Raw genomic sequence first — 14,796 nt, 5'->3', positions numbered from 1 at the left:
CTGGACTACACTTCCGCGTCGAAGCCGACTGCTGGCGTGGCTGGCCGGGGCCGAGTGGGGGCGGACGGAGCACTGCAGCGGGGGCGGGGCGGGGGCGGGCAGCAGCTGGGCCGCGGCCGGAAGCGCGGGCCGCCCCGCCGCCAGCTGTCGTAAACAGGAAGCGGCGGTCTGTGTCTGCCTGTCTGTCAGTCCCAGCTGCGACTCTCCGGCGGAGGGGCACTCACGCGATCGCTACCACCGTCCCTGCGCTGACCTGAGGGCGCATACTGACCTATTGTCGGTACCAACAACACTGACGACCAGTACTGATGAACTCCCAAAATATTTTTCACTAAGACGGTATCTGTTCTTTCGGACATTTGTGCCCCGACCGGGACTCGAACCCGGGATCTCCTGCTTACATGGCAGACGCTCTATCCATCTGAGCCACCGAGGACACAGAGGATAGCGCTACTGCAGGGATTTATCTCTGGCACGCCTCCCGCGAAACCCACATTCTCAACGTATTTTCCCGCACTACATTCGTAGTCCGAAAGAACAGATACCATCTTAGTAAATATATAGTTAAGGCTCACCGGCCACTCGACCATCTTCTTCTACTGTGCGAATGCACAAACAGTGCCCGAACTCTTACGGGAATCGGCAACGCGCCGCGAGTAATGAGTGTAATGGGCGGGGGCACTACGAATGTAGTGCGGGACAATACGTTGAGAATGTGTGTTTCGCGGGAGGCGTGCCAGAGATAAATCCCTGCAGTCGCGCTATCCTCTGTGTCCTCGGTGGCTCAGATGGACAGAGCGTCTGCCATGTAAGCAGGAGATCCCGGGTTCGAGTTCCGGTCGGGGCACACATTTTCATCTGTCCCCGTTGACGTATGTCAACGCCTGTAAGCAGCTAAGGGTGTTCATTTCCCTGTAATCCCAAAATATTTTCCGTATCGTCAATACCTAAGGAGCTTGTGTAGCTTGATCGCCGGGGTACAGCTTTCTTCATTAATACGGAAACATAGATGGCATCACCAGAAATCTGCCGGCCGGTGTGACCGAGCGGTTCTAGGCGCATCAGTCTGGAATCACGCGACCGCTACGGTCGCAGGTTCGAATCCTGTGTCGGGCATGGATGTGTGTGATGTCCTTAGGTTAGTTAGGTTTAATTAGTTCTAAGTTCTGGGAGACTGATGACCTCAGAAGTTAAGTCCCATAGTGCTCAGAGCCATTTAAGCCATTTGAACCAGAAATCTGCAACGGCTCCGAGGTACATGTCGGCGTCACCACATTACCAGAAAACGTAAACAAATATTTTACATTAATAACCGAATGTGTCATTGCAGGACGGATGTAATTACTCCACAGGCGTCAATGAGAGTTTTGCTAGTGTTTCGCTAACAATTACAGCATTGAACTTCAAGCTTTTGAGTGACCTACCTGCTGCCGGAAATGTCGAAGTTTCACTTAATGTCCTGTCAACTGCGACTGCCTTCCCAAAAAACAAAAAAAATTAATAAAATAAAAAAATGGCTCTGCACTATGAGACTCAACATCTGAGGTCATCAGTCCCCTAGAACCTAGAACTACTTAAACCTAACTAACCTACGGACATCACACACATCCATGCCCGAGGCAGGATTCGAACCTGTGACTGTAGCGGTTGCGCGGTTCCAGACTGAAGCGCCTAGAACCGCTTGGGCACACCGGCCGGCTGACTGCCTTTTCCATGAACGTATTTTGCTCCTCTATTGTATGTCGTATCGTCATTACTAATTTGTCGAGAGATACGGGACTCTTTACGTGAAATCTTTCCGTTCCGTGGTCATTATTTTAGTCAGAAAATTAACAGGCGACGAGTCGCTTCTCTTTTCAAGTCATTGTCGGACACATTTCCTCCTTTTCGTTACGTTCTGTTGTCTGCGAGGTGAAGCTAAAATAATCGCGGCACACGCTTTGTTCTGGGTGTTCGGAATGTCAACCTTGTAAAATAGCTTTGCCACTGACTATATAGACAATATTATCGATCTGTGAGGTTGGCTTCAATATATTTATTGTCAATAAATATCGAACGCGTGTAGGAACCTTAACAATGATTTCAGTGCTCACTACTTTGCGGTAAGTGGTAATTTTAGTTGTGATTTGTCGCAGTTTCAAATCCAGTTTTACGAATACACGAGCTGTATTCCTTCGCACCACAACAAAAGTTAAAATGTTCGTTCTGTTTTTTATCGCCTCAGCTGTTATGCTGTGTTTGGTCACAAGTAACAGTTGACAGGTACTGGCTAAGTGGTATGTCTGGCCACGTGAACTGTGCCAGTGCAGCAGAAGCCGTGTGTTCTCGTCTTGAAGGCGATTACTTGTCAGCACCGAGGGTTAGCGTTTTTTCTGCCCCAACTGACAGAAAATTGCGTGAGGTCACACTATTAATGTTTAATTTGTAACTATTCTTCCGTAGCTGTTTCCTTGACTCGGGTAGGCGCGCCGCCCGGCGGATTAACGACGAGGGCCGGTGTGCTGGCCAGCCTGGATGTGGTTTTTAGGCGGTTTTCCACATCTCGCTAGGTGAATACCGGGCTGGTCCCCATGTTCCACCTCAGTTACACGGCTCGGAGACATCTGGACACGTTCGCACTGCCGGCCGGTGTGGACGAGCGGTTCTAGGTGCTTCAGTCTGGAACCGCGTGACCGCTACGGTCGCAGGTTCGAATCCTGCCTCGGGCATGGATGTGTGTGATGTCCTTAGGTTAGTTAGGTTTAAGTAGTTCTAAGTCTAGTGGACTGATGACCTCAGATGTTAAGTCCCATAGTGCTCAGAGCCATTTGAACCGTTTTGAACGTTCGCACTACTACATGGATTACACTCGACGCAGACAGTTGGCGTACTCTGATTCTATCCCGGGGGGTACGGGTTGGCGGCAGGAAGGACATCTGGCCACCCCTTAAACATTAACACGCCAAATCCGAGTAACGATGGCTGACCCTGCGTAACTGCGGGACAAGGCTCAAGCGATAGACAGAAGTAAGGACATTTGTCGCTTCCAAGGCTTTAAATTCTGTAGCACTGAAACGAATGTGAAAAGCGTGACAAATGTGATGCTGAGCTCCGTAACACGAATCGCTGCACCGTATGTACTACTTCTTGTTTGAAATAAAGATTCTAACCATTTTATTATCTTGCGCATATGTCTATGAAGTAAATTTTCAGTTCCTCGATGAGTACAGATAATTGCCGCGCGGGATTAGCCGAGCGGTCTTAGGCGCTGCAGTCATGGACTGTGCGGCTGGTCCTGGTGGAGGTTCGAGTCCTCCCTTGGGTATGGGTGTGTGTGTTTGTCCTTAGGATAATTTAGGTTAAGTAGTGTATAAGCTTAGGGACTGATGACCTTAGCAGTTAAGTCCCATAATATTTCACACACATTTGAACATTTTTTTGGAGATAATTCACAGTATTATTGCCAGCGGAACTGGATAAGTTGTTCCTTTAGACAATCTTCGTCTGAAGAAAGAGCTAGAGTGGAATATGCAGCCACCCTCCCTCTCCATCAAATTGCAGACATTACGTCACTGACGATCGTAATAAAAATACCTGGAAGTAATCATTCACAACGATCTAAAGTGTAGCGACAACATAACTTGTGCAGCAAATAGTAGAGAAAGCAGATTCCATGCTTAGGGGCGGATCGTACCCACGAAAAAAGTACGGGGACAAGTGAATAAACATCACGTTATAATATTGGTGGTGTGATGAGATGCAACACAAGAAGAGCTTGCGAGACTTGGTACCAGGAGTACCGTGGACATCCGTCCTCAGCGGGGACATCGCTGAGCGAAAACCATGGAGGTAGAATAAGGGGAGATGGCGCTACAGACTTACGCTGTACGGTGTTTTGAAGCCAATGGTCGGGGCTTGCCGCCATCTTGGATCCCCCAAAACATTAGCAGACGAGTGTTTACAATTCCTTCTTGTTCGTTATTCCTGTCGTGCGCACGCGATATTTATTTTATATAGTAAATGTTACACTGTTTCAGTGAACAACGCAACTTGAAACGTTGTTCTGTTCTCAAATGCGTATTCGATACGGTAATACGACACGAAAATATGACGCTTGTGGCCTCAGTACTGAGATTCCTTTTTGTTTATACAATTCGAATAACCGAGAAGTATGTGCTATGAAAAGCGTGCTTTCGTAATCCATTTCTATTCACTTTCATTGTGTTTGTGTCGATAATTGATAAAGCCAGAACTCCAAAAACAATGGTTGATAGTTTAGAGGCACTGATTTGTATTCGTTGCATTTTCAAGTCAAATGCAAATTTGAAATATTCAAGTTTGCAAGAAACTTGCCTTATTTCCTTTGGTGTCCCATAGATGTATACCGGGATGATATAAACAAGCCAGCTGTCATGTCAACAAAGCGAAAGATCCGTTAAATTACGAAGGAAAATAACGGAATTTAAGATGGTCAGGCCCTTAGTAGTTTACACATATGCTTTGATTTTCATTTGTACCTACCACGTGACATTCAGTGTGGCAAATAACAGCAATTTACAGGGTAACACGACAACACAGCGATTAATGTAATGATCTAAATAGTCTGGACATAGGTAGGGAACTTTGCTTTAACAAATATGTAATCCTTTAAGTACTTATAATTTAACCACTGTAACAGGCTACTGAAGATTTAATTAACTACATGTAGTTACATTAATTTTATATTAAATTATCGCATTTTAAAACATTAGTCCCCATTTCCAGGATATTTCTTGCCAGGACTTTTCAGTTACTTGGGAGCAACCAAACAATGAAAACCAAGTGTATTGCTCACCTCCAGAGAGCTCTCCGCGTTGGATGAATAGGAAATCTAAAGTCAAATCACAGGAATAAAACCACACTGTAAGACTTTACAGTGCATCAGAATTTCAAGTATATATAAGAAAATAGCGCTTAAAGTCCACTTACGAGTGAAATGTGGTTTTTTTAAACTTTAGACTACAATCAGAACATTAGTACACCAGTAAAGCAATGTGAGCCGGCATTTTTTATCAAAACACTTCACGACTACACGGAATCAAACTAACAGAAGCGAATGTTTTGGGGTAGCTAATATGGCGAATCTTCCCTTGGGTCGGCTTCAAGTTTGTGACGTCATGACAACTCCTCTTATTTTTACCTACATGGCGAAAACCGATCAGGCTGCCCGCGAGAATCACGCACCCTGGAGCGCCAGCGCAGCCAGGAAGACAGACGCGCGTCAGCAACTGAGCTCGAACAGAAGTTGTCAGTTGCACGTCGTAAGTCAGCTCGCGCCTTGTTAGCGAGTTCCTACAGAACGTTCGTCGTGTCTTCAAGTCTTCCAGCCGTCGAGTGACCGATAGACAGAGAGTGGTTAGTCTTCATTAGAATCAGAACAGTGAATAGAACTATCGCGTGTGGACAGAGACCGCCTGTCTAGAGACTCAACTGAGAATTGTCAGTTTGAAACTGTTCTCTGAATACTACACCAAGACAGAAGATTAGTTTTCTTCCGACTTTAGTACAGGAACGTTATTTAGTTTGTGTTTGTGGAACTGCAGTCAACGCACGACAGATGGGCTAAACCTGCATAGTACAACTGCTGTAACCAGCATTGCCAAAACTGCGTAATGTATTTTACTATTCACTATTCTATGTTACTTTCATTGTGTATGTGCCGCCCTAGTACCCACGCACCCGTCCTGCCAGGACACCTTTTCATTTTTTTACAGCGGCCGTGAGATTTCATCAAAGTGGACGCCCCGTCCACAACAATGTACAGGGTGGTACATTGCTAGTGACCGGGCCAAATATCTCACGAAATAAGCGTCAAACGAAAAAACTACAAAGAACGAAACTTGTCTAGTTTGGAGGGAGAAACCAGATGGATCTATGGTTGGCCATCTAGATGGCGCTGCCACAGGTCGAACGGATATCAACTGCGTTTTATTAAATAGGAACCCCCAATTTTTCATTACGTATTCGTGTAGTACATAAAGAAATATGAATTTTTTAGTTGCACCACTTTTTTCGCCTTGTGATAGATGGGGCTGTAATAGTCACAAACGTATAAGTACGTCGTATCACGTAACATTCGGCCAGTCCGGACGGTATTTGCTTCGTGTTAAAATGGACCGTTTACCAATTGCAGAAAATGTCGATATCGTGTTGATGTATGGCTATTGTGATCAAAATGCCCAACGGACGTGTGCTATGTATGCTGCTCGGTATCCTGGACGACATCATCCAAGTGTCCGGACCATTCGCCGGATAGTTACTTTATTTAAGAAAATGGGAAGTGTTCAGCCACATGTGAAACCTCAACCACGACCTGCAACAAATGATGATGTCCAAGTAGCTGTTTTAGCTGCTGTCGCGGCTAATCCGCACATCAGTAGCAGAGAAATTGCGCGAGAATCGGGTATCTCGAAATTGTCGGTGTTGAGAATACTACATCAACATAGATTGCACCCGTACCATATTTCTATGCACCATGAATTGCGTGGCGACGACTCTGAACGTCGTGTACAGTTCTGCCACTGGGCAGAAGAGAAATTACGGGACGATGACAGATTTTTTGCACGCGTTCTGTTTAGCGACGAAGCGTCATTCACCAACAGCGGTAACGTAAACCGGCATAATATGCACTATTGGGCAACGGAAAACCCACGATAGCTGCGACAAGTGGAACATCAGCGACCTCGGCGGGTTAATGTATGGTACGGCATTATGGGAGGGCGGATATTGGCCCGCATTTTATTGATGGCAATCTCAATGGTGCAATGTATGCTGATATCCTACGTAATGTTCTACCGATGTTACTACAAGATGTTTCACTGCATGACAGAATGGCGGTGTACTTCCAACATGAGGCATGTCCGGCACATAGATCGTGTGCGGTTGAAGCGGTATTGACAGGTGGATTGGTCGTCGAAGCACTATACGAGGCCCGCACGTTCACCGGATCTGACGCCCCCGGATTTCTTTCTGTGCGGAAAGTTGAAGGATATTTGCTATCGTGATCCACCGACAACGCCTGACAACATACGTCAGCGCTTTGTCTATGGATGTGCGAACATTACGGAAGGCGAACTACTCGCTGTTGAGAGGAATGTCGTTACTCGTATTGCCAAATGCATTGAGGTTGACGGACATGATTCTGAGCATTTATTGCATTAATGTGGTATTTACATGTAATCACGCTGTAACAGCATGCGTTCTCAGAAATGATAAGTTCACAAAGGTACATGTATGACATTGGAACAACCGAAATAAAATGTTCAAACGTACCTACGTTATGTATTTTAATTTAAAAAACCTACCTGTTACCAACTGTTCGTCTAAAACTGTGAGCCATATGTTTGTGACTATTACAGTGCCATCTATCACAAAGCGAAAAAAGTGGTCCACATAAAACATTCATATTTCTTTATGTACTACACTAATGTGTAATAAAAAATGGGGGTTCCTACTTAATAAGACGCAGTTGATATCCATTTGACCTATGGCAGCACCATCTAGCGAGCCAACCATAGCGCCGTCTGGTTTCCCCCTTGAATCTAGACAAGTTTCGTTCATTGTATTTTTCGTTTGACTCTTATTTCGTGAGATATTTGGCCCAGTACGATCAATGGACCACCCTGTAAAAGTGTGGGGGGGGGGGGGGGGGGGGAGGCGGGGTCATTACTAGACATTCTTGGGTGATACGATTTGTAGGTAAATGCACTGTTCTTCGATGCTTGGTGACAATAAAAAAAATAATATTTACTCGGCGAGGGAAAGCTGCAACCAGTGTGTCTACTGCCGTCTTGAGAATAAACGTTACTGTCGCAAACAGCAAGTATCGTAACGGAATCGAAGATGTACCGTCGACATTTTGCGCTATTTTCAGAGCAATACAGTGAAAGCTGTGCATTTCTTTTGCTCGAGTTGTATGAAGCTGACATTCTAAGGTAATACGAAATGCACCACAAAGAACCAAGAGGGACGCAAAGTCGAGCATGCGGTCTACTGGAATACGTTGTCCTAGGGTAAGGGAAATCGTTAGAGTAAATTTTTAATCGCAATGTGTGGAATGCTTTTACAGAGCTGGAGCGCGCGCACATATGCCGCAAACTGCTCGCTACGTGTGTGGGGGGGGGGGGGGGGGGGGGGCGGGGGGCAGTCACTGCCTGCTACTCCCTCAGATGAGGCGGCTTCTCGCTCTCAGAAGGGCACCATCGGAACTGTCGATCACTGGATTCTTATGCGTTTTGGGTACGCTGTCCTTACTACCTGGCTAGCCGCTTTTCAGACGATAACCTCTAGTTGCAGAGAAAATCGGTGTTGAAGGTTTTTGGGTACATCCTACCCTGCCACGTTAGACACGTTACGACCGACCGAAAGATGTGTAGCGGCTAAGGTTATGGCTGTCATCGTGACGGTACATGTTCAAATCCAAGCCGTCCATTTTTTTAAATTTAACTGCACGCAATGTAATTACGTAGTACATGTCGTGCAAAATTATTAGAAACAGACATTTTCGTCGTAGTAATTTCATTAATCAACCTATCATTACAGTAAACTCTCTTCAAACGTGGTTACTGTCAGAGTAGATAACAGAATCGTCTTTCTCGCTATCGCTTGCTGTGCTGGAACAGAATTCCGGATGGTATTTGTCATAGAAGTACTCGAAACACAGATTCGTAGGGCACCGTGAACATTTAGTGAATGTTACTGTCTTGCAGGCACGCGGATTTTTCGGTAGCGGTAACGGAAAATACAGTTCGTTTAAATTCTTCCTTGAATCAGCTCCGATGCGTACCACGCTTATTTGATCATTCCTGTCGAAGCAGATGCACTCAACTGATGCAGATTAAAGAGTGTATTTTTCATAGATTCTTCCCTCTACGCGATTTCTTTGTTACGCTTTAGCAGATCGGAATAATTTTGATTTTTCTTCGTTAAAATTCTAAACTGTCCGCAAAAATAAAAATCACAGGGTTGTCCAATATTACTGACATTTAAAAAAAAATTACTGTATAACTTTTTAATCACTTCTGCGGGTGTCAGACCTGCTGAAGTGGTAAAATGGTGCATAGAAAGTTTTTAATTGCTTAATAATGAATTGCATCCCGTTATCCAGCATCAGATTCCCATCAGACTGACGAGAACGTTGACCGACGGCATTGTTTAGAGGCCGGTGACCGATCTCAAAATTACGCAGTTCGCCTAATTACATTGCCCGGATGCCGATAGAAATGATCGGTAAAAGGGATCTCAGGGACGCTGAAATAAAAGTTTGATAAAGAAAATGCCAGTCGAACACTGCTAGCGTTCGTGGCCACCAAACAATTCGTCATCGACTCTCCTTTGCTGCAGCCTGAAAAAGTTCTGAAATGCAACATAATACACAATATATTGACATTTGGCATTAATGGAAGAGGGAAGTAGGTTTCTTTATTTAAACGCGGCTGTTATCATTACATTAACGTAATTATTTAGCCGAGAGCGACACTTATGAGAAAACAATTAAAAACAAACGAGAGAGGAAGAGAAAGGGAGGAAGGGAGAGAGAGAGAGAGAGAGAAAAATGGCTCTGAGCACTATGGGACTTAACTTCTGTGGTCATCAGTCCCCTAGAACTTAGAACTACTTAAACCTAACTAACCTAAGGACATCACACACATCCATGCCCGAGGCAGGATTCGAACCTGCGACCGTAGCAGTCGCGCGGTTCCGGATTAAGCGCCTTAACCGCGAGACCACAGCGGCCGGCAGAGAGAGAGAGAGAGAGAGAGAGAGAGAGAGAGAGAGAGAGAGAGATAGAGCACAGCTCGTGGTTTTATACAGTCAACACAAATTACGACGACTGCCATCAGTTTGCTTTACAGAGCATCTTCTATTGTTTCGATGTATAAACATTTCTCTGGAACATTCTTTATACAAACAGTAAAAACAATCCTTTTTTATGTATCAAATTTTCACCTGTTCTCCTTACTTTACAGATTTATTTACACAGGGAAAATTTATTCTTAATGTCTTTTAGCATTAATTACAAGTTTGGGCATATTTCATTAATTATTCAAAAAGCAACATTTCAGTTGCCAAAGTGGAGTACATTTGGGAGAGATAATTTTACGGCACAGGTGCTTGTTTTCCTTTCATCTACAGAGATCTGATCGTAATTTGTCTGATGAGCTTGCTTTGCCCACGAGTCAAGTGAACGTTATCCAATAATTTGGCATTTTAACTACGAATCACAAACGGAATACACATTTGAGGGAAGTTAGCTGTAAGGGTAAATAATTAATGAAATTACTGCAGCGAAATGACTATTTTTTGAATAATTTTGCACGAGATATACTGTTTAATGGCACTGACAAAGAAACAACAAACAAAAGACACGCAGGTAGGATTTAAACCTGTACCGACAGCGTGATACCCGTGAAGCCTAGTCATTTCGCTACTTTCATTCGGTCGAAAAAATAGCTAACGTTACAGGTGTACGAGCTACGCATAAAACTTCAACATCAATTTTCTAGGAAACCAGCGGCCGTCGCATGAAAAACTGACAGCCAGGCACTCAGAACAGGTGCCTCTAAGACTCGCCAAAATCCGTGGAGGCGACCAGCTCTGCAGCGTGGAGCAAAGACATTGAGTATTCCGCGGTACGATTCTAAATTCATTGTTTCCAAGCACTGTGCATAGCCCTCCTATCCTTATGCCGGTGGTAGTAGCCCAGGTGTGGAGCATATCAGCGAAGTATATACCTTTCTCTGTAGAACGCTCCAGCCGTTACTTTTCTTTTTTTTTTCAAGTCCAGTATAATTATATAGTGTTACGGAATCTGATAGTTCTTCACACACTAAAAGTGCGGGTAGATAATTTCGTTTTAAGCGGAGTGCAGGCCCGCTGCTTTTTTGTTGTTGTTGTTGTGGCGTGCTTTCCTGAAAAAATGGCTATTTGCTGAATACTGTGAGAAAATCGACAAAATTTTGACGAATTGCTGCAAATCTGTAAACAGTGTCACATGTAGGTGTTCCTGCAGGGAACGCACTACGGTAGTAGTCGTTCTATATTCAAAACTCCGTATTTAAGCGCATCTCCTTGTCAAATAAGGTATTTGTGGAATACTGGAGGAAAATCGACAAAAATTTAATGAATTGCAACAGAGTGGCTCCAGGAACACTGTTCTGAGTTTAAACTATTTCGCTGGCCACCAAGCTCCCCAGACACGAACATTATTGAGCACATCGGGGATGCCTTGAAAGTCGCTGTTCAGAAGAGATCTCCACGCCCTCGTACTTTTACTGATTTACGGACAGCCCTGTAGGATTCATGGTGTCAGTTTCCTCCAGCACTACTTCAGACGTTAGTCGTGCCACGTCGTGTTGCGGCACTTCTGCGTGCTCGCGGGGGCCCTACGCGATATTAGGCACGTGTACCAGTTTTTTTGGGTCTTCAGTGTAATATTCTCTGACGAATACCCTTAAAATAACTTGGATGACTTTTGTTTGAAATTTTGTGATACAGTTTTTTTTTTACCCCGTACTACAACAGTTCCCTTAGGGACTAGGAATAACATACACCTGTGTTGCAGTCCTCAAGAGAAGAAAAGCTACGAAAGAAACGCCTCTGCCATCTGCCACGACGGTGATATACGAAACATCAACCGGATGCAGGATCTGAACTGTGATTCAATGACTAATGACCACGCACTTTGCGGTTGTGCTAACAGCTCCTTCGCCCTGCATCTATCCTGCCAGTTAATTCATCACACATTTCGCGATCGCTGTCGGTAGCCTACATTTCCGTGTACAATGCTGTTACACCAATATGTTGCCACTATAATCCAAGGTGGATATTAACGGGACGAAAGTGTTGCCACAATTTGTGACGTGGCTGTACACACCGAAAATGCCCGATGTGGGATTTGTCCACTTTCCGCGCGAACAGTTTTGTTTTGTCAACTGTACATACTCACGAATTTGAGCGACTGGTGTACCCGACAAAGTGTACTACACTGCAGAATTTTAGGACGAGGTCAATATAGTAACGAAGCATATTAGCGAGTCTGTGAAAATGGATGAATGTGCGGGAGAATGTTGTCAGAGGTCTCGCAGTCGTGTACAGAAAGGTAGACATCACATGGGGCTGGCTTTGCAACAAAGGCTGTTGAAGGAACAGGAAAAGACACTGTACGCCAACCAGCGAGCAGTTAGACTGCGCTGTGGGCTGTTTGTCATCAAAACAGGGCCAGAGACAACATGTGAATGACTTCACACGGGGAAGAACATGGAGAAACTAGATGCAGGGCGGAGTTTGTCGAGTGCAGACCAGGAGTACGGTGTTGACCACAACACTGTTTCAGATGCATGGAGGGCGTTCCGAACGACAGTGACTGCTGTCCGAAGGAGAGGAGGTTGTTGAGCACAGCCAACTGCAGCAGCAGATGACGGCTACGTCAGCAGCGGGCGAGAAGTCGCTCACGTCAAAAAGCCGGTGCAGTGTGTAACGGGACATCCTCCTCTAGCATTACTTTTCCTCAACAGTAGTTGTCGATACCAGTATTATTTTCCGAATTTTGGACACGTCAATATTTTCTCAGAAGCTTTTCTGAAAACTTTCATATAATTATATACACAGTATGATAAAATTTATAAAAAGGATGGTATAATCGATAAGTACTATTTCTGAATGTACAGATGCCGGCCGCGGTTGCCGAGCGGTTCTAGGCGCTTCAGTCAGGAACCGCGCGACTGCTACGGTCGCAGGTTCGAATCCTGCCTCGGGCATGGATGTGTGTGATGTCCTTGGGTTAGTTAGCTTTAAGTAGTGCTAAGTTCTAGGGGACTGATGACCGCAGATGTTAAGGGGGTACGACGTCAAACGGGCCGTCTTGGAGCAGGAGAGACACCACAGGACATTTTAATTTCCACTGTCTATACTTTTACGAATAAATTTATACAAATTTGTCAGCATGACCAGGAAGGATTCAGGTTTCACAATCATAGCAGTGGAAATTCAAGAATATAGCAAAATAATTTTTTTTTCACATGTGAAGGTTCATCATTTTTTCACTTCTATTGGCTATGTTTGTTGCTATAGGTACACGTTTCTTCATATGCAAGAGAGTCTTCGATGAATTTTGCACAGCATACAAACCATACTTACAGGTGTATGAAACTCTAGAAATTATTTAATTTATGAAAACTGAATGTGCTGTTATATTTTAAACTTCATGTTTAGAAAAAACTCAAATTTTATAGTTAATTACCTCAATTTTTACCGCAGTTTTTAATAGATTTGGAAAATTCTATAGTTTCATACACCTGTTAGTATGCTTTGTACGCTGTGCAAAATTCATAGAAGAATCTCCCTTACTTATGAAGAAAAGTGTACCTATAGCAACAAATGCAGCCAATGGTAAGTGAAAAAAAGGTGAAATACAAATGTAAAAAAATAAATTACTTTCTTATATTTTTGAACTTCCACCACTATAAGTATAAATCCTGAATCCTTTCTGGTCATTCTGACAAAGTTTTATGAATTTATTTTTGAAAGTATAGACAGTGGAAATTAAAATGTCCTGTGGTGTCTCTCCTGCTCTAAGTCATCCCGTTTGACGTCCTACCCCCCTTAAGCCCAATAGTGCTCAGAGCCATTTGAACCATTTTTTGAATGTACAGTTAAAATTACTTTTTCTAGAAACTTTTGAAACTGCGAATTATTGGCACACTTAAAATTTCTTTTATTAATTACACAATCCTCTACTATTTACTACGTTTATTTCTGGATTCATTTATGAATTAATAATCGAAATTAATAATGTAAGGAAAACTGGTAGGACTTCATTTGTTAAGAAAAATTGTAAGCCCTTTGGATTATTGTTATTTCCCCAGAGTGAGAGAGTCGTAAGCTTGCGTCTGATGTGATCGGACGCATTTTTGTGCGAAAAGTGTAGTTAATGCGAAAAATCAAAATAGTGTATGTTATGCTAAAATGTGAGAAAATCAATGGAAAATATATTTGCGTAAAAAAAAATCTGCAACAACAATCTTCCAATTTATTTAGTTCAAGCCAACCGTGAGGACCTGATGTTAGATTTCAGCTCCAAGAATCAGACCCCTAAACAAGAAGAACTGGAGCCATCTCGAAATGACAAGTTAAGTGAATTTGAAAGTTTATTGTAATCTTCTCTTGTCTGAAATCTTCACAAAAGAATTTGCTTAGTAATTACTCGGATGGACATTGTTTAATGTGGGCAATAGATGGAAGAAGGGACGCGGGGGGAGATTACAAGTTAACAGGACCGCAGGACGCGCAATGTCATACCCTCTGTGATACGGCGACTGTATGCGGAGGTCTCTTTGCCCGAAGACCAGTACGTTGTGTTGGACTGGTACCCGTACATCGGAAGCGGCATTTGCGGTGACGCCATGAGCACAGCGACTGTACCAAAATAAAGTGGGGTTGCGTTTCCTTCTCGGATAGAGCAGACCCGTTCTGAGTAGTGATTCTGGACGTACCCTGATGTGGCAACACGTAGCGTATCCAGGAAGAGTGTGAAGGCGATCGCTTTAGTGGAGCAGCTGTTACGGTGCGAGGAGGCAAAATGTCACACGGGCGTACTGCCCGCCAAATCTTTGACCACGGTATAGTCACCGTGCAACATTACTCGACACTCTACTCCTTCACCGCGTAGGTCTTTTCAGGGCCACATTCGGTCCAGACTTCATTTTTATGGATGACAATACGCGACCGCATCACGCAGGCGGAGGGTGTCTTTGAACGAGGGGATATTCGGCGAATAGA

At 44.1% G+C, this 14,796-nt stretch overlaps 1 non-coding gene across 1 annotated transcript; it reads right to left on the bottom strand.

Moving 5' to 3' along the window:
• Nucleotides 1-362: 362 nt before the first annotated feature.
• Nucleotides 363-436, bottom strand: Trnat-ugu. Its single transcript has one exon. It is a non-coding gene; the product is annotated as a tRNA-Thr (tRNA).
• Between the last annotated feature and the right edge of the window lie 14,360 nt (nt 437-14,796).

The sequence above is a fragment of the Schistocerca americana genome, chromosome 8, assembly GCF_021461395.2.
Source record: "Schistocerca americana isolate TAMUIC-IGC-003095 chromosome 8, iqSchAmer2.1, whole genome shotgun sequence".
In the NCBI taxonomy this organism is placed as follows: domain Eukaryota; kingdom Metazoa; phylum Arthropoda; class Insecta; order Orthoptera; family Acrididae; genus Schistocerca; species Schistocerca americana.
This window is presented reverse-complemented; position numbering and strand designations above follow the sequence as displayed.